General features: G+C 41.3%; 1 long non-coding RNA gene across 1 annotated transcript; it reads left to right on the top strand.

Annotated features, from left to right (window-relative positions):
* The first annotated feature begins 2,460 nt into the window (after positions 1-2,460).
* Positions 2,461-10,659, top strand: LOC144983721 (uncharacterized). The gene is made up of 2 exons (XR_013647494.1): positions 2,461-2,577; positions 6,332-10,659. It is a non-coding gene; the product is annotated as an uncharacterized LOC144983721 (long non-coding RNA).
* The last annotated feature ends 406 nt before the right edge of the window (positions 10,660-11,065 follow it).

The following is an 11,065-nucleotide window of genomic DNA, read 5'->3' as shown; positions in this document are numbered from 1 at the left end:
GGGGTTTTAAATCCCTCTGAACCCTGAAAATACACAGAAAACTTCACTAACTGTCTCACCATCATCTCAGTTCATCTATCCTGCATGAACCTGTAAATGTAAATATTGTTTGTCAATGTTCGATACATTGGATTTCTTTCCACATTTTTGACTGTTTAAATGGTTTCATTTTCATAATCAACTGTCACGTCATTTTTCTGATGAACTGTGTAGAGATCACTTTATTTAACCTTCAAACTCTTGCTGGATTTTGTATTATTGGTCACTGTTATTGGCGAACAGTTGAAAATTCGCTTCGTAGCTAACACTGGCACATTTGCAGAAATGTTCGTTAATGTGCACTGTCCCAGCTCAAATAAATGCATGTATCTATTTTCTTCTGTCCATTTGATTTGTCTTGTGAGTTTTAAGCTAGACGCCCTTCCTGACACTTCTCTCTGCATTTATCCATTCATCATTATTTCCATATTTCTGTACAGACAACACAGCATCAGTCGTCTGATTTTCTGTGCAAAAGTCTCAACAACTGTGTCTAAATCTTGTCCTGTTGTTGTGACCTTTTCCTGAGCCAGAATAACTAGGTTTTCTGTTTGTCTCATGTAGTACATAAGGAGGTAAGAAGATGAGACAAACTGAGCTCTTCCATGGTCAGATGACATTCCAATCATGAGGGAGGACACACATGTGCGATGGCCGTGTATACATTTGCAAACGATGGAGAGGTCTACAAACTCATCGCCATCATCTTCTTCAGTCTGTTTTTGCATTCTTTCCAGTTTTTGCAACAAGAATCTGATTGGAAAGTCTGACACTTCCTGCAGAGAACTCAACATGGCATCATCCAGCAAAGATGGAGATCAAATTTGAAGGCAGTTAACTGCTTTCATGAGGTGGAGATTGCTTTTGCAGAATTATCTCTCCATCTCTATGATGGCTAGGTGCAACATGTTGAGAAGCAGCTCTAATCAGAGCCTGGAAAGGAGTCATGGAGTCTTCTGCAGGACCTACAGCTCCTTCTGCTGCTCCTTAATGTGAAGCAGAACTGAAATTTATCATCCATGCTGCTAAAGTGACATTGATTTTACAAAGAGGCCCTGGATTATATTCACCAAAATGTATTTAATGTGTGACTTTGTTTTGGTTTTCCTTGTGTTGCTCCCTCAGGTGACCTGGACAGTTTGTTGACAAAATAAAGTCGCCAAAATCTTAATTTTGAGCCCTGATTTCTGACCTGCTTTTAAGATTCTCCACACAAATCATAAAAGCCGTAGTAAATAGGAAGGTTCGTCCAGTTCACATCATCTGGTTCATGTTGTGCTCTCATTTTTGAGATCCATCATAAAAAAGGTTGAGGCCATGAATTATTCATGAGCCTAAAAGTACAATGGCAGGAGTGTTGAGGAGGAGGAGGAGGTGGGATGCAGAAATGAGGAGAATATACAGCAGAATTATTGGCACTCTCTGTGAATCCGGGCCAAAAGGCCGTAAAAGTTATGAACTAATCTTTACCGAGGCAGCCAATAATTCTGGAGGGCACAGTTAAAGCGCAGTAACATGCCGAGTGGAAGCTGTGCTGTCATGGATATTATTCATTTGTTCAGTGGGAGTCATTGGCCCTGGCAGGCAGACAAGAGAACGGGAGAGGACCGGGGAGAGCAAATTTACGAGCGTTAGAGGAGGAAAAGAAGAAGTGATAGACTGACAAAACAGAGGATCAGCATGTTTTCATTGTTAACATTATTCCAGCAATTGTAGCTTGGTTAGGTAACACGTCAGATGGAGCTGCAGTGAATCTTCAAGCAGAGCAGCAGAGGAGGAGAGGGCAGCTCCAGGAGAAGCTGCAGAGCCCCGAGCAGCCACCACACCGACAAACCAAGCAGACGACGCCTTTCAGTAGATTGACAGCAGGCCTCACAGGAAGCAGCGGCGTTACGACCAAAAACGAGGACGTAAAACTTACCAGCGCATCAGGGAACCGGAGCCTACACTGATAACGTTCTTTCTCCCTGCTGTGAATTAGCATTTCTTTCTAATTCAAATCTTTTTTTCCATTTCTGTTCCTAAACTGTTTTTACATTTGAGATAAAATATAATAAAACAGTGAAGTAAAAACAATAGTTTTTGTTACTGTGGAAAACCAGGGCGCACAGTTACAGCACTATGCACTGTGTGTTACACTCACGTGTGTTTACACCCCTACAGGAAGAACTACAGGAACACATGTTCTTCATGCTCTTTTATTTTGAAAAATCTCTTCTACGGTTGTCCACACAAAAAATAATCTGGTCAATGTGAAGTTTTAAAGCATTCTCTTTATATTTGTTTAGAAAATCTCATTTTAAAGTATGTTTTATCATCTAGCATCTTAGTTAAAAAAAGTTTATTTTAACTGAAGTTGAAGTTTTTCCAAATAAGAATTTTATTTTGACAGAGCCATTAGTTTACCTCACTTCCTGTTGACAGTCATCTGGCCTTTCCTTGGCTGTTCCTTCAAGCATGACAGATCCTCTGTGAAAGTTCAGGCCTTAATCCATGGTTGTCCATCCACATGGTTGTCATCATCATACAGGCAATCCTGTAAGTTTATCCACTTAAATGTAAGAATGTCAAGGAATTGTAAAATGTGTTTTTGCTGTTAGATTCAGATAGTTTAGAGAAAGTTTATATAAAATATAAAGCTTCATTGGTAACTGCACATAGAAACACGATGTGACGTTACGGACTGAACGTACTTTGTAATGTTTGTTGCGGTTTTCCCCGAACGTTAATGAAGAATTGTGGAAGTAAACCGTGAATCTTACGACGACTCTCTCTCCATTCAACACGGTTCAACTTGGTGTTTATTCTGCAGTTTGACACGCTGAACGAGAACATTACAGTCCCCCAGGGGTCAGTGGTTAAAAAAGAAACATAATCTAATTAATCGTGCCTACGGGTTAATCAATTTTGCTCTTACTGCTGCGCAATCGTTTGCTCGGAGACTTCCGTTGGGAGTTTGGATTCATACATGACCGGCACCTTGTAGGTAAGTGAAGTGGATTCATCATCAAATGTAGACTTAATGCAGTGCCAGGTCTTTAGCACTTCACAACTTGAAATGAGGCGGTGTAGATGCCGGTCACGTATGAATCCAAACTCCAAACGGAAGTCTACGAGCAATCTGTGCCTGCGCACGCCTGCGCAACAGTGCGAGCACAACTGAGCAATCCGTGTACACGGTTTAGTGATCACTAACACGGTTAAACAGATTCTGGTTTTTTTCAAGATTCAGACGGATTCAAGATTTGTTGTCATTGTCAGTGAAGCAACGAAAATTGGTTTGGAGCATCAACAACAGCCACACAGTTCAATTCACCGATTAAAAAAAACAAACAAACAAACAAAAAAATGTAACCATTGGCACCTGGAGGGCTCCGTACAATGACACTCAAACCGCTTTAATCAGAACATTGAATCATAATCTTCATCATCATCGCCTCTGATTCCACTCTGTCACAATCACACTGGAGGGGTCCACGGGGACGGCCCCCAAACCTCCAGCCCTACAGAACATGAGGTTCCAGAGCATCACAGAAAAGTGGAAGGATGCGGCGGTGAAGCTGCGTTCGGCTCCACGGGCCGCGGTGCGATTTGGGCTTTCCGTTTTTAGGATGTCACAAGCCTCAAGGGAACTGCAGCACACACCTGCCCCCCCTTTAAGATGCAGCCACTCCTCTCCACGACCTTCAACGGCGGCGGATACCCCACAACCCTGCAGCAGCCATGCGGGTCCACCCTCCATACGGGGGCGTGTAAACACAAAACGTTTTTTTATTTGGAAGTGTTCCACGTGTGAGGAAAAAAACTCTTTATCGGTCTTTGCTGAATCCCGGCTCATCCGTTGCTCCTGCAGCAAAAACAACCCTTCGGATCATCCATACGTTCTGACTTAAATTAGTCGTGTGAGAATAAAACAAGTTCTATCATGTCCACAGCTGGGTCTTAACATTTGCTGCTTCAAAAGAAGGCATGAATGTGGTCTGCTGTGAATGGAGTCAGATACCGGCTGGTTTCATTCACTCCGTCTCCTCTTCCTCCTCGTACACCTTCCCTCTCCTCCATGCTGTGGCCTCTCCTTTCATTAGCTGAAAAGGAAATGGGCCCTCCACTCCCCAGGGAAAAGCCATTAAAACATAATAATATGCTTTTCTTGACTCTGCTTTTGTTCAGGCTCCACTTTTCTGCTGCACCTCTTTCTGCGTCCTTCACAGGTGATAATTGATTATTCATGAGAGCAGGGCGATGGTGTTGAAAATGACAATGTTAACTGCAACCTTATTAAGACAATGCAAAACATCAACATTTATTTTCTTATTATTTCCAAAGCTAATGGAGCTGGGATCCTCAGGGAGCCGCTCTGCCTGCAAAGTAAATTCCTATTAAAGAGACATTACAGTAATTGCTACTTTGTGCACAGAAGACAATACAAGAAATAAAACGCATTTTCTGATGCATTATGTTTAAACGACAATTTATGAGAGCACAAATGGAGAGTGTTGAAGCAGAGGGCTGCTTTTTTTCTTGGCTGCAATAGATACAGATGGTATGCATGCACACATAACCTGCACCCTGCACCCCGGGGCTTCACGCACTCATAAACACAGCTCGGCCAAGGTAATGTCAGCAGACGGAATGGGAACTTCCCGGAGTCAAATCAAGGTGGAGGTAATGATGCTTCACGCTCAGCCTCCATCGCGCCCCACAATGAAGACTTGAAATGGAACAAGACGCAGATGCTCTCATGTTGCTGTTCTTTCACTGATGCTGCACCAACAGTTTAGAAATGTTGCAGAAATAGTTCTTTTCCACGATAATCCTGTTGGAAACACATGCATGTCCTCCTATTTGGATCAAACATTGACGGCTGTGGGTCAGAACCATCCAAATGCACTTGTGGTACATCATTTTTCCAGACCTCATTTGACCAGCTACGTCCTCTGGCTCCTGTACGAGAGGCCCAAGTCAGATGGCAGGATGATCGGTCCAGCTTTACTCGGATCTCCTACAGATGATCTTTTCTGATCATCCAGCTGCAGACCAACAGATCCATGAAGGTCTTTGTTTTCCTGGTCTGAGCTGGAATCTGGATCAGAACTGGACGGATGGATGGATCTCAGATTGCTGCCGTTTTTGTTCCAACTGAAATGTTACATCGGGGTGTGAGGGGCTGTAAGCTAGCAGGAGAGAGTGTAAAGAGATAGATGATGGGAAATGAGGGTGGGCTTACTCCACACCAACGTGGAGGTGAATCTCTCTGAGATGGACTGGAGGGCGTGTTCAACCAACATGTTTATGATGGGATGCAGAGGAAAAGTCTGCAGTTATTGTTCTCCAGACTTTGAGAACCTTTCAAGGGTTCATAACCGAAACAGCAGCTACACTGTTCTGACTTTGATTGTTGGATTTTCACCCTACAACCTGGGACTGGGTGGTGGGAGGCCCACACATACACATTTTCATACAGTAGTTTTGTTGGATTGTGACTGGATTCTTTCTCTGAACTGCGCTTACTTCTGAACATTACGATGGGAGAGAAACACTGGAATCCTTCATTTGATGAACTGGTGGCACATTTCCTGTTTGTTTTCATTGTAAATACATGTTCATTTTATGGATCTCAGTTCTCTGTGGGTTTTCATTGACCTCTGACTGGAATCTTCTGAATTTCACGTTCATGTGCATCTGAATGTAGTGAATGTAATGTAATGAATGGCAGTGGGTCAGGCGGTTGAGCATTTTTCAATTGTCTGAAATCAACATTGAAACTTGAAAAAAAGAAATGTTCTCATACAGTGGCTATAATTAGTCAAGCCACACATTTTCACAGGGTGTGACACTTATACACAAAGGCTGTGAAGGCAAGAACCAAACCTTATCGGCTTTATCTGCTCAGCAGAAAAAGACAATCAGTCCGACATTAACATGTTGGAAAAGCCTAGAAATGTATTTGCTTCTGCATGTTTTGGCCTAAAGGGCAAATGTCAGACATACCAGAGAACCTAGCAGCCTCATACTTATTCATACCCTCATAGACTCAACAACTAAAGTCTATTTCAACCCAAATCTTTCCAAAAAACAAAAAAAGATGTTCCGCAAAATATGAGACAATAATCGTCAAAAGTCTAAACTTGAAGACCTCAGATATGAAGCAGCTGTCAGGTTTCTCCCCACAGACGGATGCCTCATCAGGTCATCAGAGAAATGTTGGCCCACTGAGGGATGAGGGAGGTCAACCCCTGGTGCTGTGCGATACGGTCTGACTGACAGGTGTTGTTGGTTTTCATCCCAAAAGGTGCGGCGTGGCTGAGAAGAAAGGCTCCTACCCCCAGTGGGAAACCGTGTCAGGGTGGAGCTGAAAAGATGTCCCGACACACCGCCGGTACAAAGCAGGCCTGCTGGAGAACAGATGGGGAGGATTGTTACTCTATTCTGCCTTAGAGAATCTACAGAGATCCAGATGACTGATGCCATCTGACCTTTTCAGGGTTTGTTGTGGCAGACAAAGACACAAAAGCCGTGGCTCCCTTTTTCATTTTTTTTCTCCTCCATTTCGTTCTCACCTTTCCGTTGCCCAACTAATCATTAGCTGTGGCCAGACATGAGATAAGGAAGGTTTCATTAAGACTGGCCCTCGCTCTGCTTCCATCTATTTGCCTTTAAAGTTCCCTGCCTGCCTCTTTGTCATCTTCCCGGCTGAAGTGAGCCTCATCATTAGCTGCCGCCTGCCAGGCATCAGACAGAACCGCCTTCGTTAGGAACCCAGCTCAGGATCGGCAGTCCTCCCAGCACCTGTCTCTCTCTTATTATTTATTTGGGGCATCTGATTCTGTTTGATTTCTCAGCTGTGTTCAGCTAAAGCACAGCTTAGAATGACAAATCATTTCCCTCACATTTGTGAGAGCATACTGATGCAACCATGGGTCATTAGAAAAACCGTCTTCATGCTCATCTGCTGAATAATGACTGCAAAACTTTAGAGAATAGGGTTTTTTCTAGTTTTATCCATCACGACTGAAGTGGAATTAAGTAAGGCATTGAGGTTAAACCCATTAGCCACATATCATAACTCTCCAAATATATATGTAATGAGACTCTAGTCATTGCTTTAAATCTGTTGGCTGTCTGTTTGTTAAAGCAGCCGATTATTTACTGTAGATGCAGAAGATGACAAAACGCTTTGCTACACGCTGGCAGTCATTAAAGATGAGTGAGTGATAATAACCTGTTTGTAAATGGCAGGCTGGTGCTTGGTAGCAGTTTTTCTTTTTAAATTTGTCTCTTCTTATTAGATTTATGATGCACTCCCGGCAGTAATTAGGCTAATGTGGCTGCAGCTGAAATGGTAAAGATGCTATTTGTCCCATTTTCACTTCTTCTTTTCTTCTCGTGATGCATTTTGATATACAAAGCAAGGATCACTGGTCACTTAACGAACATTATTCTGTCATTATTTCCAAAAATTACAACATTGCAACCGTTTGGTTGAGGGATAACCCACTTGTTACATTTCTAAAGCAGAGAAATGAGGTCTCTAGGTTCTGTAGAAACAGTGAAGGATGGTGTTTTTCCATTTTCTTTAAGAAAGGCACAGCAGCTTCAAGTGCTGTCCATTAAGTGAACTCTGTAAATCACAAGTTTACCTAAAGGAGTCGGCACTCAAGTGGATCATTTCAAAAGAATGCCTCAGCTTTTAGAGGAACGTGTTTGGTGAGACAAAACCCACAGACTAGAATGAGCCGGATTTTAAGCACTTCACCCTCTGACCTCACCACAACATCGTCTGCTGTTGACTTGCAGACCTGCTGGATAAGCATAGTTGTTTTTCGTTTTTTTCTGGTCTTGATAGCTGTTGTAACTCAGGAACGTGTCTGTGAACTTCTGTCAGTGTATTCTTACTCAGGTGACGAATGCGATGTTCAATTTACAAATCAAAATCAACTATTCACAAATCAAACCACAATTCTTATGATTCATATTTAAATGTTTGAATGGTTTCTAAATGTTTGTCTTTTTACTGAATGCATAAAAACTAAAATAATATGTATTTAATCACCATATTTGATCATTTTTATTTAGAAGAGGAGATCAGGATCAACTAAACATTACAGTTAAAAAGAAAGAAAGAAATGTTGTTTATTGCGTCAATGTCACTCTAAAATTTTTTCTGTCAACTTCCTGGTTAACTTCAACAGGAAACAAAACCTAAACATCTCTGTTTGGGATCATTTAACAACAAATCCTGAACATGTTCTTCATCCTCAGACTTTTTCTACCTACGGTTCCACTAGATCGATAAGGAGAAGACAGCAAATGAAGACGCATCAACATAGAAATGGAACAACTAGAAAACTCTCAGTCCTTTCATCTAAACGGGCTGCAGGTTTTACAAACCGACTGTTTTCATCTTTAGTGGAAAAATACATTTTTTTTAAAAAACTTTAGATAAGCAATTATAGACGTTTGATCAACAGATTTTTGCAATAATCCTCATTTCATGGTCTTTTATTTAATAAAAAAAATGTTCAGAACTTTAAGCAGAAAATTGAACTTCTGTTTCATTTGTTTCATCTACGAAAATAGTTTAAAAAATATTTACTTCCAGTGATAGTAGCGCATTGGTTTCATTTATATCGTTAAAATACAACATAATACTGCAATTACAGCAATAATCACATCGTCTGAAGTGAATTTTTAATTTAACTACAAAAATCACAAATCAGCCAACCCGGATGTCACAAATATTCCTCCTCCAATTTATTTTGGATCAGATTGTGGATATCCGAGTGTTCAGATACTCATCACAGCGAAGAAACTCCATGTCCAGCGTAATTTAGTCTAATCTAAAGGTTTAAAACCTTTAAAGTATGACTTGGCAACATGATGTACAGCACCACAAATACACAACTTGAAGGTGACTGAAAAACACAAAACACAAAAACGAGCAGTTTTGTTACTGAAGAGAAACAAGTTGGACTGCAAAACTCTGACCGGATTAGAGGCTAAATGTTGGATTGAAGGGTTGAAATAACCGGGTCAGATTAACAATAAGACAGATCCTGTGACAGCTACAAAAAATCAAATCGTTCAATAGATTCCCATTATTTGTGGTTGAATAACCAGGACATTTTTAAACTTGGATCTTTTCTTCATCATTTCAATCATCCTGCAGCAGCTGAAAGGTTCCAAAATGCTTTTTAATGTCATTATGAACTCTTCAGAGATAACATTTTCTTGAGACATTTAAGACATTTTTTAGCCCACTGATGCGATGTACCAACCTGAACCTGGCTCCCAGATTGTCCCTGTTAGGTGTCTTTGACCGTATCGACTCGCCTCCTGCATTAAAGATGACATATTTTCAGCAAAGACGCTTCCAGTAGTTCATCAACTTCTGCAGAAAAGTGTTTCCCCAGACATTTCTGAGTAGCTATTAAAATGTAAAGATCCCGACAGAAATGTTTGAAATGATCAATTAGTTTCATTAAACGCCATTTATTTTGAGAAGTTTTGGACGGAATTTTATGGAGGCTGCTGGACATTTTCTTGGCAGAGATTTTCTGGGCTCTGCCTCCATTTGCTCCCTAGGATCCTTCTCCTCCGTCTTTGGGCTTATTTCTTCATCTTCTGGGATTTTTCTGTACTATTCTTGCCCATTCAGCAAATTCTTTTCTGTCCGGTGATCCATGCCCAACTCACCTCTGGTTGCCCTCATTCCTGTCATGTAGATGGTGAAGCTGTCAGAAGACATCGCACTGCTCAGACTAGTTTGATCCTTGATGAGTGATCTCCTTGTTTTTGCACCACTGGGACTCAGTGAGGATGTGAGTCATTCAGGTGAAAAAAAAAAACTTTATTTCCAAACAGGCCCTACATTTGCAAAAGTTGTTTGTTGTTACTAAAGAAAGATTCTCCAGTTCGACTGAACCAAGTCCAAATGGAGCTGTGTATCAACCATATAGGACGACTGGGACGATTTCATTATAACAAGCATTGATTGATCCAAGTCGGTCTGAGTCATCGTTTCTATGGCAACCACTCTCACCAATCAGCAGTGAGCTTGTTGGAAGGCCACACCCCTACCACTTAAAAGCAGGCTACACAAAATCTGTCAAACGGTTTAAATGTTGGACGTGGGGGGCCAGGAGGCTCCACCTACTTTTATTGAGGCACCTGATTGGTCAGTTTATAACTTAAACTACAGAAAAAATATGATGAAAAAGATGAGGATTATCAAGAAGATGTTAAAAAAATGGAATCCGACCCAGAACGTTTCTTCTGAGCAATAGAATGACTGAGGAACAGCTGTTTATTTCTCTATAGACGTCTGTGGGATTTTGGCTACTTCCTGTTTGGTACGCCAGGGGGGAGGGATCACTCATAGTTGCTAGGATTGTATCAGCAGAAGGCACTAAACCTGTTGGCTCCGTAAATTAATTTAGCATTCCAAGCACTACTATGTTAGCTCTCCCTGTCTGATGGCCAGGTGGAACAGACGTCAGTTATTTTTCACCAAGAGCTGAAGGAAAACAAGCTGTTACACTTGAGTGACGTTTCTGAAACAGAATCACCTCCTGCAGAATCTTTTTGTTTAATAATCTGCTCATTAAAATACGTCAAATGCACAAAGGAAAGACTATTTGTTATGTTTGCATGTCTGCAAAAAGTAATTTAATAAGTAAAAAGTTGCTTGAAATAACCCAAATCAACACATTACATTTTTAAAATGGCAAACATTAGTTATGCATGAGTGTGCGTGGAAAATGCAAACAATTTAGTATTGATTAGTAAAATTCTTCTGTGGTTGGGAATATTTGATTAGACTCACTGGTACCACTCTTGTTCAGAACTGTTCCGGCTGAAGAAAAGAGGCAGATTTGGCGGGTTTTGTTTTCGCAATTAAGCGATGACAGGGATGTGCGAGGGAGACGCCGGTCGATTTGGCACAAAGTGTCTAATTTGCACCGACTGAAAATAAGCTGCTTAAAAGCATATGAAGTTGCGCTCTGTCGGATGGGTTCTATGCTGT

Source organism: Oryzias latipes, chromosome 14 (assembly GCF_053564925.1).
Source record: "Oryzias latipes strain Hd-rR chromosome 14, Olatipes_Hd-rR_3.1".
Lineage (NCBI taxonomy): Eukaryota > Metazoa > Chordata > Actinopteri > Beloniformes > Adrianichthyidae > Oryzias > Oryzias latipes.
The sequence above is the reverse complement of the archived record's forward strand: the minus strand, read 5'-3'. Positions and strand labels throughout refer to the sequence as shown.